Raw genomic sequence first — 12,891 nt, 5'->3', positions numbered from 1 at the left:
TATGTCGTGCGTGTCTTGTTGTCGGGTGGAGTGAACCTCCTCGACTTATGGGGACGCCCAATTCTCTTAACCAATCTTACAACTCGAGCCGGCATGGGCTTGGTCGAGAAGTTTGATAAACCAAGAGAATAACAAAACACAACTTGATCTTTTGAGATCTTGTTCGGCATACTCGTGGAGTATCGCCCTTTCCGTGCGTGTTCAAAAATCAAAACTTGATCTCTTGAGATCTCGTGTGGCATACTCGACGAGTATTACCTTTTTTTCGTGCGTGTTTGGTTTCGGATCCGAGAGGGTGGAATGTTGGTCGGAGGAAGTAATAAGTGAAGTTTCTACGGATAAAATACCCACCAGGATAACGGAGTGTCATCACGAGGGGGTATCGGATCGAGCCGTGGCAAAGCAAGAGGAAAATAGCTCCTGAGAGCTCCTATATCCTTGAATTGTTTCTGTTTATTTTTCTCGCTCGAATTGTAAATTACTTGAATATTGGGATTGTTATTTGGACAACGTGCTTGCATGTGTGTTTTCTTGGCCTCACGAGCGTTTCGCTCACCCCGTAGATTTGTTTTCCTTAACAGGAAGGGATGGAGTGAAACTCGTTGGAACCCTTTGGATGTACTTTTGTATTAGGGTTTCAATTGTAATTGACTAGACATTTTGGCTATTGTATATATTTGGGAATTGATGTATCTTTTGGATCATGACGTAAGAATTGGATAACGGATGTATTTTGAACACGTGGTACAAGACTTGGATATTCGTTTATGGAAGCGATTTTTTTTCCTTATTAGACTGGTATAAATCGTTATATATTGTTAAGTTTGAATTGATTTGTCTCGAGTCCTGGCGAGAGCTAGGCAGGCGTTCCGCGGATACCTTTGGGTTCGCCCTTGGGAGAAGTGGGGGCGTCACAGATGTGCCTGTGCAACTGTGTAAAGTAAAGCTACTAGATTTCTTTCTTGTCCCTGGAGAATTTGCATTGGTTGGAGGTTAGTTATAAGGAATGTGCAGATGAAATTTTAGAATTGGTGATGTCCTTACTTGTTTTCTTCTAATTTTCTTTTTTAGGAATTTTACAAAAATTTATTTTGAGCAATACAAACGAATCAAGTTCAACCTTTAGGACTAAAACAAACCAATGTATTTGAAATTTCAAAAATTAGATACTTATCATATAAGGATAATTTTAGAAACCATTAGCCAATTTTGACGAATGACTTATTATTCTTGAAGTTTTCAAAATTATATGGCACTTTTTATTTTGACACCCACTGAATTAAAAACGGCGTGGATTGGGTTTTTTCCTAAATATTTTTCCATTATTTAGTTTTTTATATAATTTTTGGATTTTCCCTTTACAAATAATAGTAATAGTTTAATGGTATGCGAACCTTGATTTTCCTTCATATTTTTAAACTATTCTAGAGCATATTATTTTTCTTTTAAAGTATTTATTTGAATTCTAGCATTCAATTTGCAAAATCACTGTTAATTGTAGTTATTGTTGATCTTGATCCCTATCTTTTGATGTTTACAAAACAAATGGATGATACTAATATCTCTTCAAGATATACTTTCAGTTATGAAGTTATTTGATTCCATGAACAAGTGCAATTGAAAGAAGACAAAGGTTACTGAAAGCTGTCGGACGCTCAAAAAGACTGCATCGGACGTCCGACAACCATTGAGTATCTTCGGACGCAGAAAACCAGCCTACCGGACGTCCTAAGGAATTGAAGAAAAATTCTCAGTTTTACATCATACCTTCGGACGCAGAAAACCAGCCTATCGGACGTCCGATAGAATTGAAGAAAATTTTTCAAACTCACTGCCTGCTGTTGGACGCAAGCATCGGACGTCCGACAGTATCGGACACATGCATCGGACGTCCGACACTCCAACGGCTAGTTGACTTTTCAGCTACTTTCTATCCGTTGGAAGCACTAATGAGGCACTTTCTTGATCCTATATAAATAGTGGTTGGTTAGATACTTCAAACAACTTTGGCACACTGAAGATACAAAAGATCTAGAGAGATTTTAGTGAGAAAATACTCTTCAAAGAAGATTTGTAGTCTTAGTGGTGTGAGATTCATTGTAAGCTTTTAATTTGTGAGTGAATACTTCATGAGTGTAGCTCTGTGAGGGTTGTCCTGAGGGATAGTAAAACGTCCTGGCTTGACCGAGGGAGTTCGGGGCAAGGAGGAGGTGAACCTTCCTTTGTACACAAGAGTGATTGTAATTCATCAATTTGAAGTAGCTTGTTTGAAGCTCAAGAGGAGCTGGGTAGTTAATTGGTTTGCAATTCTTTCCCTTTTACTTTTGTTACATTTATGATCTGTATTAATTGTTTATCTCTTCCATTGGTTGTCTTCGATCCTTACAATTGGGTATCAGAGCTTGGTCTCCTAGAGATTAAGCTCAATCGGCTTGGGAGTAAAAATGACAACCAATAATGCCATGTTTTTTGAAGGACATTCTGTCATTAGACCACCTATGTTTAATGGGTCAAATTATGTGAATTGGAAAGAAAGAATGATTATCTTTTTGCAGTCTATTGATATTGAATTGTGGTTTATTATTAGTGAAAGTCCATATGATACCTCTCTTATAGATGAAAATACTCTCAGATCTAGACAAAAAATGAGAAGTGAACTGACTGCTGTGGATAGAATTCATCTCACCTTAAATGCAAAAGCCATGAATGTGTTATATTGTGCCTTAGATTCAAATGAATCTGCTAGAGTCAAAGGCTGCAAGTCAGCCAAGGAAATTTGGGATAAATTGAGAGAATTTCATGAAGGTAGTGAGAATGTTAGAGAACAAAAGAAGTCTATTCTGGTTACAAAATATGAATCCTTCAAGATGCAACCTCATGAAAACATTGATGAGATGTATTGTAGATTTAATGATCTCATTAAGGATTTGGAGGTGCTGGAAAAGGAATACTCTCTAGGTGAGAAAAATAGAAAAATTCTGAATGCCTTATCGAAGGATTGGGAGAGTAAAGCGACTGCTATTGAGGAAGCTAAAAATCTAAATATCTTGCCCATTGAATCTCTTATTAACTCTCTAATTTCTTATGAGCTGAAACTCAAGTTCAAGGTGCAGGAGGAAGAAGGTACAAATGTGAGAAAGAGTATTGCTCTAAAAGCTTCACAAGATGGGATGATACAGCCTCCGTGAGTGAAGATGACAGGGAAGGTGATGATAGTGATATTGCACTCATCACACGAGGCTTCAAAAGAATACTCAACAAGAGGAGATTCAGAAAAGGTGGACCTAGCAACTCCTTCCCGAATCAATCCAACAACTTGAGAAACAAAGGAAAGCTAGAGTTCAACAAAAAGCAAATTGATAAGTGCTTTGAATGCGGCCAACCTGGACACTACGCAAGTGAGTGCCCAATGAAGAAGAGGAAAGGTGAAAGAAAATCCAGATTCAATAACTTCCAGTTCACATGGAATGAATGCAACTCTGATGGTGAAATTGAAGAGGAAGAAGAATCTGCTCAATTGGTTTTCATGGCCATTGGAGATGATGAGGTAACATCTTCTAACTCTCAATTTGAAAGTGATGATGAAACTGAAGATGATCTTGAATCTTTTATTATAAAATTGCATGATAGTTTGAAAGAATCTTGTGTTAAAAATAAGGAATTGAAACACAAAATTAGTTTTCTTCTTCAGGACAATACACGCATTTTTCAAGAAAACAAGAAACTGAAAACTGAAAATGATTTCTTGAAAAAGAATGAGATTGATTTATAAAATAAACTTGATAGAAAAACAAGGTTTTGTGACATACTAAAAAATGAACAAAATTGTTTGAAAAGAAGAATGAATGATCTTGGCCAGTGGCTTCAACATCAGAAACAGAATTACCTTCAAAGGAATGATAAAAAGTCTCACTTTAGCACTCATCAGAACAAGTTAAATTATCATGCAAATGATTTTACCATCCATAGGAGATGTCAAGTCAGTTTTGTTAAATCTGTTCATTTGAATGATCCATCAGCTATGTGCAGCTTTTGTTGTCAATTCGGTCACATGAATAGCAACTGTTATGTTAAGAAAAACATGAGAAATGGTATGAGATGCATGTGGATAGTTAGACATGATGCTAACTCTAACAAGTAGGAGATATTGGTAAGATTGATGTGATTCTTGTTCATACTATTTTTTTTCTCTTTTGATATTTCTGATACTTTGAACTGAGTTTTCGCTGATATTTTTTGTATATTACTGAATCTGTATGATGTCTAAAAGGGAAAGAAAAGAACTATTCTAATATAATGATGATTTGCTTTGTTAAACTCTCTGTGATATGTTGGTACTCCTTTTGATATCAATTCTCTGTGATATGATAGTTATTGCTGTCATTTCTCTGTTTTTACTTGAAATACTGGATTCTTTGTTATTGTTGTTGGATTATGGTAGCTGATTTTTACTCTCATCTTATGATGACAAAAAGGGGGAGAAATGGATGCAATGAGTAAAGGGGAGTTATTCTGAGATTATGAGTTTGGCTCTTGAAAGTTTTGGATGCAATGATTGAGGGGGAGCTTATACTTATTTTTGTTTCTTTCCATCCATTGTTTTGTCATCATCAAAAAGGGGGAGAATGTTGATCTTGATCCCTATCTTTTGATGTTTACAAAACAAATGGATGATACTAATATCTCTTCAAGATATACTTTCAGTTATGAAGTTATTTGATTCCATGAACAAGTGCAATTGAAAGAAAACAAAGGTTACTGAAAGCTGTCGGACGCTCAAAAAGACTGCATCGGACGTCCGACAACCATTGAGTATCTTCGGACGCAGAAAACCAGCCTACCGGACGTCCTAAGGAATTGAAGAAAAATTCTCAGTTTTACATCATACATTCGGACGCAGAAAACCAGCCTATCGGACGTCCGATAGAATTGAAGAAAATTTTTCAAACTCACTGCCTGCTGTCGGACGCAAGCATCGGACGTCCGACAGTATCAGACACATGCATCGGACGTCCGACACTACACGGTCAGTTGACTTTTCAGCTACTTTCTATCCGTTGGAAGCACTAATGAGGCACTTTCTTGATCCTATATAAATAGTGGTTGGTCAGATACTTCAAACAACTTTGGCACACTGAAGATACAAAAGATCTAGAGAGATTTTAGTGAGAAAATACTCTTCAAAGAAGATTTGTAGTCTTAGTGGTGTGAGGTTCATTGTAAGCTTTTCATTTGTGAGTGAATACTTCATGAGTGTAGCTCTGTGAGGGTTGTCCTGAGGGATAGTAAAACGTCCTGGCTTGACCGAGGGAGTTCGGGGCAAGGAGGAGGTGAACCTTCCTTTGTACACAAGAGTGATTGTAATTCATCAATTTGAAGTAGCTTGTTTGAAGCTCAAGAGGAGCTGGGTAGTTAATTGGTTTGCAATTCTTTCTTTTTACTTATTGTTACATTTATGATCTGTATATTGTTTATCTCTTCCATTTGGTTGTCTTCGATCCTTACAGTTATTAGTTGCCAGCACAATGTATGCATATTTAAATATACACACACATACATATATCATTAGAAAATTGAAGCTTTAATCAAGTAAACAATATATGCTTTATTTATATTTCTTTTGAACAAACAATATGAGTATATAACATATAAATTATGTAGGTAAAGTTCAAGGGAATATTAACCCATAATATTACTTTTGACATTTGGAGTTTGTCATTTTATACCTAGTGGAAATAGTGAAATGTATGTATGTTTAGAAAGTGTGTGTAAAAATGTGTAGGAAGAGTGAAATGTGAGCAGGTATGTGCGTGAGTTGAGCATGAAAATGTGCAACAAATAGTTTGTAAGTATTTTTCAAAGTGAAAGTGTGTTTGTGAGATAGAGAGATAGTGATAGAAAATGTGTTAGAAATAGTTTACAAATATTTCATCAAATGAAAGTGTGTGAAAATGTGTGTATTGGAAAAATAATATGTCCATTCAAGAATTTAAAAAGTTAGTTTGCGTGTGTGTGTATGTGTGAAGGTATGTTAGAGTGTATTTTAGCGTGTTTTTTTTTTTTTTGGTCTGGAGGCTAATTCCCCAAGACTGGGCAGAGCTTTAACCCCAAAGATACCCAACAACGGTAGCATGTGAGGGTCGAACCTGAGACCTTACTGTAACTACAGACGACCAGTCCCAACCGAGCTATCCACGGGGGACTATTTTAGCGTGTTTGTATATGAGAAAATGATGTGTTTCTATGCAATGAATTTAAGAAATAAGTGTGTATTGGCACGTGTAAAAGTGTTTTAGTGCATGAAAATATGGTTATGCATGTGAAAATGTATTTATATGTGTGAAAAAAATCGTTTTATGTGTGCAAATATGCGTGAGAGAGTATTATATATCAAAATATATGAAAGAAAAAATATCGCCAATTTGGCCTTTCAACATTTTTACTTAAGTCGATTTCATCCCTGAACTTTTTTTTTAGTCTAATTTAGTTCTTAAACTTTAATACTACAACTGATTTGGTCCTTCTACGGTAGCACCACCAATAAAAGTTTCTCTGACAAAAAAACAACTAGTCAACCAAGGGTAACATAGGTATTACAAGCAAAGTCTTATGATAAAGTGAAGAAGTAATTTTCATTAAATAGGGGAGAAAATAGATTTTCGATTAAATTGGGGAAGAAAATAAAAATTGGTAAATTTATTCATAAATAAAAACCAGTGTTATGGTTTGTTCTTCTTCTCCACTTGATTGCCACTCTAATGTTTGTTTGCCAGAGTTTTCCTGTCTCACTGGCATTACATAACATGCTAATACACACAGACAAGTTCACTGAAGACCAAAAGCAATAAAGAAATATGAAATCTAGAAAAAAACTTTTTGCTACTTTAGATCTTCATCGGAAGCACTAGTAGAGTTAGCTATGGCCTCTGTAGCCCCTGCTTGCTCAGACATATGTCACATACACAGTACAACAATTAATTAGTTTTCCATTGTGGCATTCTCGCAAACAGTTTGAGGGCATAAATACACCTAACCAATGTGTGTTTTTTTTTGGTCATATTTTATCATAGTACTACTAAATAAATACATAACAATCAAACATTTAAAGTTTCAAAGTTTCAAGCAAACAAGAATTGCCTTTGCCTCCACTGTACTTTTCTTTTCCATTCAGTTTTGGTGTCCCTCATTTATTTTCCTCAAATTTCAACACTTGAGCAGTTCATATGAAAAGCCCCTTGAGTTTAGGTGATAATTTAGAGTTTCGGAGATCCAAAAAGTGTAATGATAGTGCAGATGCTTGAAAATTTTTATGAATTTGAAGATGATTTTGGGGAGAAGTTTTATGGACGGGAAGGTTGGTGATTGAGTTGGGTTAGACGGACGAAAGTTGATGATAATTGGGATTTTGTTGCCAATTTCTTTTTCCTTCCCACTTTAATAGACAATTTCAGTTTTTCTCTCCTAATTAATAGTCGAATATTTTATTTATAATCTAAGTATGATTTTGCTTGTAATTCTTGTATTATCCTTGGTTGACTGGATGTTTTTTGGTCGGAGAAACTTTTATTGGTGGTGCTACCACAGAAGGACCAAATTAGCTACAGTATTAAAGTTTAAGGACTAAATTAAGCTAAAAAAATGCTCGAAGATGAAATCATCTTAAATAAAAAAGTTAAAGGACTAAATTGATGATTTTCTATATATCAAATAATATGTTGGGTCATATATGAGTCATAAGTTTTAATTAACCTAATATGACCTAATCCAATATTAACTCAATCTATAATCCAACGGGTTGGGTTTAATCGAAAAAAAATGTTGGACTTCTCAAGATTTAGGTGAATTAGTAAGTAGAATCAGCAAGAAAGGGAAGGAGACATGAGCTAAGAGAGGGGACGAGTTGAGAGAAGATGAGAGGAAAATGAGAAGAAATCAGAATCCGAATCAATAGCAAGGAAAATGTGTTATTGTTTCTTATTTTTAAATCCACTACACATTCTAGAATTTATACAATTGAATGAATTGCCAGTAACTACTTCACTACAGCTAACTAACTTTTCTGCATTTCTGTTGCAACGATAGTAACTACTTTGGCTACTTATGATATTTACACTAATGACCCCTGGCAACTTTTGCCTTTTTCAATTAAGCCCCTCGTACGTCAATATCCCCTTCGATTTTGAGCAGTCATGTCCTCAAGGCTGGAAGTTTGGAAATTGGCTGTTGATGAAAGATTGATCTTCCCAAGAGGACTCCTCCTCTCCTAATTGATACCATTTGATAAGATATTGAATGACAGGAACAACATTCCTCATGATAACTTTTTTCTTCAAAATTGCAGCTGGCTGTAAAAGGCACTGATCATGGCAGTCAAATTCTGGCAATGTTGAAGTGGTGGTTTGGTGTGGTCCCAACTTTGGTTTTGGTAGTAAGACATGAAAGACTAGGTGTATTTTTACTTTTGCTGGAAGTTGAAGCTTAAAGCCACAACACTTATCTTTTTCTATAACTTGAAAAGGTCCAGAGAATTTAGCAGCCAACTTTAAGTTCTTTCTGAGAGCTATTGATTGTTGTCTATATGGCTGCAGCTTAAGAAAGACCCAATCATCAACCTCAAACTGCCTCTTTGTTCTATGTTTATTAGCAAATGTCTTCATTCTGTTCTGTGCTTGGTGCAAATGTTCCTTGATTCTATGGAGCATCTGAGCTCTTACCTGTAACATGTTGCTGGCTACTGGTATTACTGTATCATGATAGGGCCCCATAGGTAAGGATAGTGGTTTATAACCATAAAGGGCTTCAAAAAGGGAGACTCCCAAGCTGGTATGATATGAAGTGTTATACCATAGTTCTACTAGGCTGAGCCAGTGACTCCATTGAGTTGGAACCTCACTTGTCATGCACCTCAAATAGGTTTCTAAACACTGATTCAGTCATTCACTCTGCTCATCAGTTTCTGGATGATAGGAGGAACTGTAGTGCAACTCAGTTCCAGCCATCCTAAACAACTCTTGCCAGAATTTACTGGTGAAAATTTTATCTGTATTAGTTACAATAGACTCTAGTAAGCCATGGAGTTTATAAATGTTGTTTAGGAATACTTGTGCCACCTGAGCAGTTGAGAATAGATGAGTAAGGGGGATGAAATCACCAAATTTGGTCAGCCTATCTATAACCACTAGAATGGTGTCAAATCCCTTTGAACAAGGCAACTTTTCTATAAAATCCATGGTAATGTGTGACCATGCTTGAGTGAGAATAGGTAGAGGCTGTAGTAGTCCTGGATAGGGTAGATGTTCACTCTTATTTCTCTGGCAAACTTCACACTCTTGTATGAACTGAATAATCTCCTTCTGCATCCTTGGCCAATAGAATATACTACTAATCCTTTGTATACATGCCCTCTGTCCAGAATGGTCCCCAATAGAGGATTCATGTAGCCTTGATTATCTTCTGCGTTATTCATTGGCTATTTCCCACATACAGCTTCCCTTTATACCTTAGTAACCCTTGGCTTAACTGAAAATCAGAGTTCTATGCTGCAAGATCCAAAAGTAACTAACTCATTGATTCTTGGCACTGCTTATCCTTAAAGTAATTGTTTTGTAATTCTTGCATCCAAAGAGGTTGAACATTTGTCATTGCCATTAATTGTTGTTGTTTAGGTTGAAGTTTTGCAACATTTCTTCTAGATAAGACATTAGCTACTGTATTTTTTGAGCCCTTCATGTACTGAATTTCATAATCCAACCCCAGCAGCTTTGTCAGCCATTTGTATTGAGTAGTAGTCGTTAGTCTTTGCTCTAGCAAGAATTTCAATGACTTATGATCTGTCCTAATGATAAAGTGGTTCCCCAGTAAATAATGCTTCCATTTTGTTATTGCAAAAACTAATGTCATCAACTCCTTTTCATAGACAGATAATCCCATACTCTTGGAGGAAAATGCTTTACTGATGAATGCTATGGGATGACTCTCTTGTAATAATACTGCTCCAATGCCTTAGCCACTGGCATCTGTTCCTACAACAAAAGGAATATCAAAATTGGGTAACCTCCATAACTTTATATGAAATGGCTGTAGTACCCTATGAGCCCTAGAAAACCCCTAAGCTCATTAATAGACTTAGGAATTGGCCATGAGAGGATGCATACTACTTTGCTCATATCCATACTAACTTCTTCACTAGATACTACATGACCCAAGTACTCCACTTTCTTTTGAGCAAAAGAACACTTTGAAAGCTTGGCATACAACTTGTTGTGCTTGAGTACTTCCAATACCCGTCTTAGATGTTTCTCATGAAGGTCCAAGGTGGTTTTGTAGATCAAAATATCATTAAAGAATACCAAGACAAACTCCCTCAGAAAAGGCTCAATCACTTGGTTCCTTAGTGCTTGAAATGTTATAGGTACATTTGTTAACCCAAATGGCATCATCAGGAATTTATAATGGCCTTGATGAGTTTGAAAGGCAGTCTTACGTGTATCTTCCAACTTCACCCTAATTTGATGATACCTTGACCTCATATCAATCTTAGCGAAGAACCTAGCACCATATAATTCATCCAAGAGCTCATCAATGTTAGGTATTGGATATCTATCCTTTATTGTCAAGTCATTGAGATGCCTATAGTCCACGCAAAAATGCCATGTGTTGTTCTTTTTCTTAACCAATGACATCGAGGATGTGATAGCCTTACCTCCCCCTAAGGCGTACCCAAGGGTTTGGCAGATCGCCTGTCCAACTCTCATCAAGACTCATTGTCGCACTATAAAATTTACAAAATAACAACCTCAATAATAAGAGTATTAATAATTACAACCTTAAATATGTAACCGTGGACATCAAATTTTCAAACGATCTCTTAATACAGTCAAGGAGTCGAGCTTACAAAATAAAACCAAGCAATCCCGCTAGAGAGTTAAGGACTGTTCACGCGAGTGGCTAACCAAATCTTAGACAAAGACTATGCCTTCTCCACTCCCACTCTCACATTCTCACCCCTGTAAGGAAAACAAAATTCATGGAATGAGTTAGAAACCCAATGAGGTTCCAAGAGAACAGGCAAGTAAACCAACGGCCATGATACCATTAAGTCAAACCCGGATAGAGCAGGACATAATGCATAATAAATCAGGTAACCATATAGATCATGCAATAGTGTACAGTAAAGAACACGTTCATGACAAAGGATATGGGCTGCTCTCAGGAGCAGGTTCCACCGTAGCTTGTCCAGGGTCCGTTGACTCTCCGTCAACCATGGAATTATAATGTCCATAGATCACTACTAAACATCGATCTCTATCCACTAATTAACCTCCTACCGGGCCCGAACACCAATCAAGTACTCAGGGTTCGTCAATCTCATCAATCAAGCCCTTGTCGGCTCGATTCAACCAACTAGCCCTGGGTTGGGCTTATAGCCCCAGGTATTCAAGTATTCAAGATTTGGACCCCAAGTATTCAAAAGTGGAGTCGTTACTTTTATACAACACTCACGCAGGTAATAATTGGAGACGTTAGCTGTCACTTAACGCTCCGTATTCAGGCATGTCATGAGTTCAAATCATGAATTCAAGTCAGGAATAAACAAATTAGGAATTTTGTCCTTTACCCAAGGTTGCCCAACTTACCCAACCACTCTAAGGCTTGTCTCAAGCAAGAGGTCCAACGAGGACTTAGTTTAGCCGTTACTGACCAACATTCACGTATACGCATGAGTAACCCAAGTTCCTACTTAGCCGACATCTCGGATAAGGGTCCAAGAGTCTAGTTCAACCGCTGTAAGAAAATATACAGTCGGTTTACAATCATGCACATGTACATGCAAGTCCGCACGCAAAATCAAGTATTTCAACTTCACGGAGATCGAGTGCCAGTAAGGACACACTCACCTAACCAAGACCAAGTCACAAGTAGGCTCAACATGTCACGTTGTTCAAGCATTTCAAGTATTTCAAGTCAAGATATATGATATATGTAAATCAAGTTACTTGTACATGTATATATGAGATATCAAAAGTTTAGTCAAATTAGATCTAGTGCGATAAAGTACACACTTGTCCAAGAAATAACAAATCAAGTGCCTAGTAATTTTAGCAACAAGTAGCATGGAACACGCAGTTGGAACACCCCATTAGTTCAAACAGAGCAACGTTAAACGTTCGTCTCCAGGTTATTTGTGTATTTACCATCGAATCCTAAGAGCAACCAAGATAAAATATTATGGACCAATCCTCCAAAAGTTAGGTGAACCAAGTTCACAATTAGACTCAACTATGAGCCATACGCCTATCAAGTTGGCCTTTCAAAAACTCAAAGTTCAAAAACAAATTCGAAGATGCAAATCAAGGAAAATCCAAGTAGATACTAGGGCAATGATTCAAGTATAGTTTTGGAGTGAAAAGAGCGCATTTGGATCCAAGAAACATGAATAACCAAAGAGTTCCCTATTTCAATCCATGGCTGAAAAATTCCAGCAGCAAAACAGTGAAGAAAAACAAGGTAGTTCACCTCTATAAGTTATGATATTCGCTCCAATTCAACCCTCCATTGTAGTTCAAGGTTTTAGCAAGTGAAATGAGCAAGATTGAGTCCAAAAGACCTCTAAATCAAAGGACTTTCGGCTAAAAGACAGTAGGGTATAAAGCTGCCCTGCCTTCCAAGAATTTCCAGCAATGAAACAAGCTCAATCATGAGGTTTTTACCTACCAAAATGCATGGTTTTCACCCAAGTTCAACACACAAGAGTCGTAACCAGTGTTTGGAAAAAGATTTGGCCAACACTCATCATGAAAAGGTTGAGGAAAAACAAGGTAAAGTGCATCACTATCCACTTGACCCACAAGCAAAATTTGCAGCCAGTAAATTAGAGAAAATTTCCAATGA

The sequence above is a fragment of the Coffea eugenioides genome, chromosome 2 (assembly GCF_003713205.1).
Source record: "Coffea eugenioides isolate CCC68of chromosome 2, Ceug_1.0, whole genome shotgun sequence".
Lineage (NCBI taxonomy): Eukaryota > Viridiplantae > Streptophyta > Magnoliopsida > Gentianales > Rubiaceae > Coffea > Coffea eugenioides.
Note: the sequence above shows the minus strand (reverse complement) of the source record.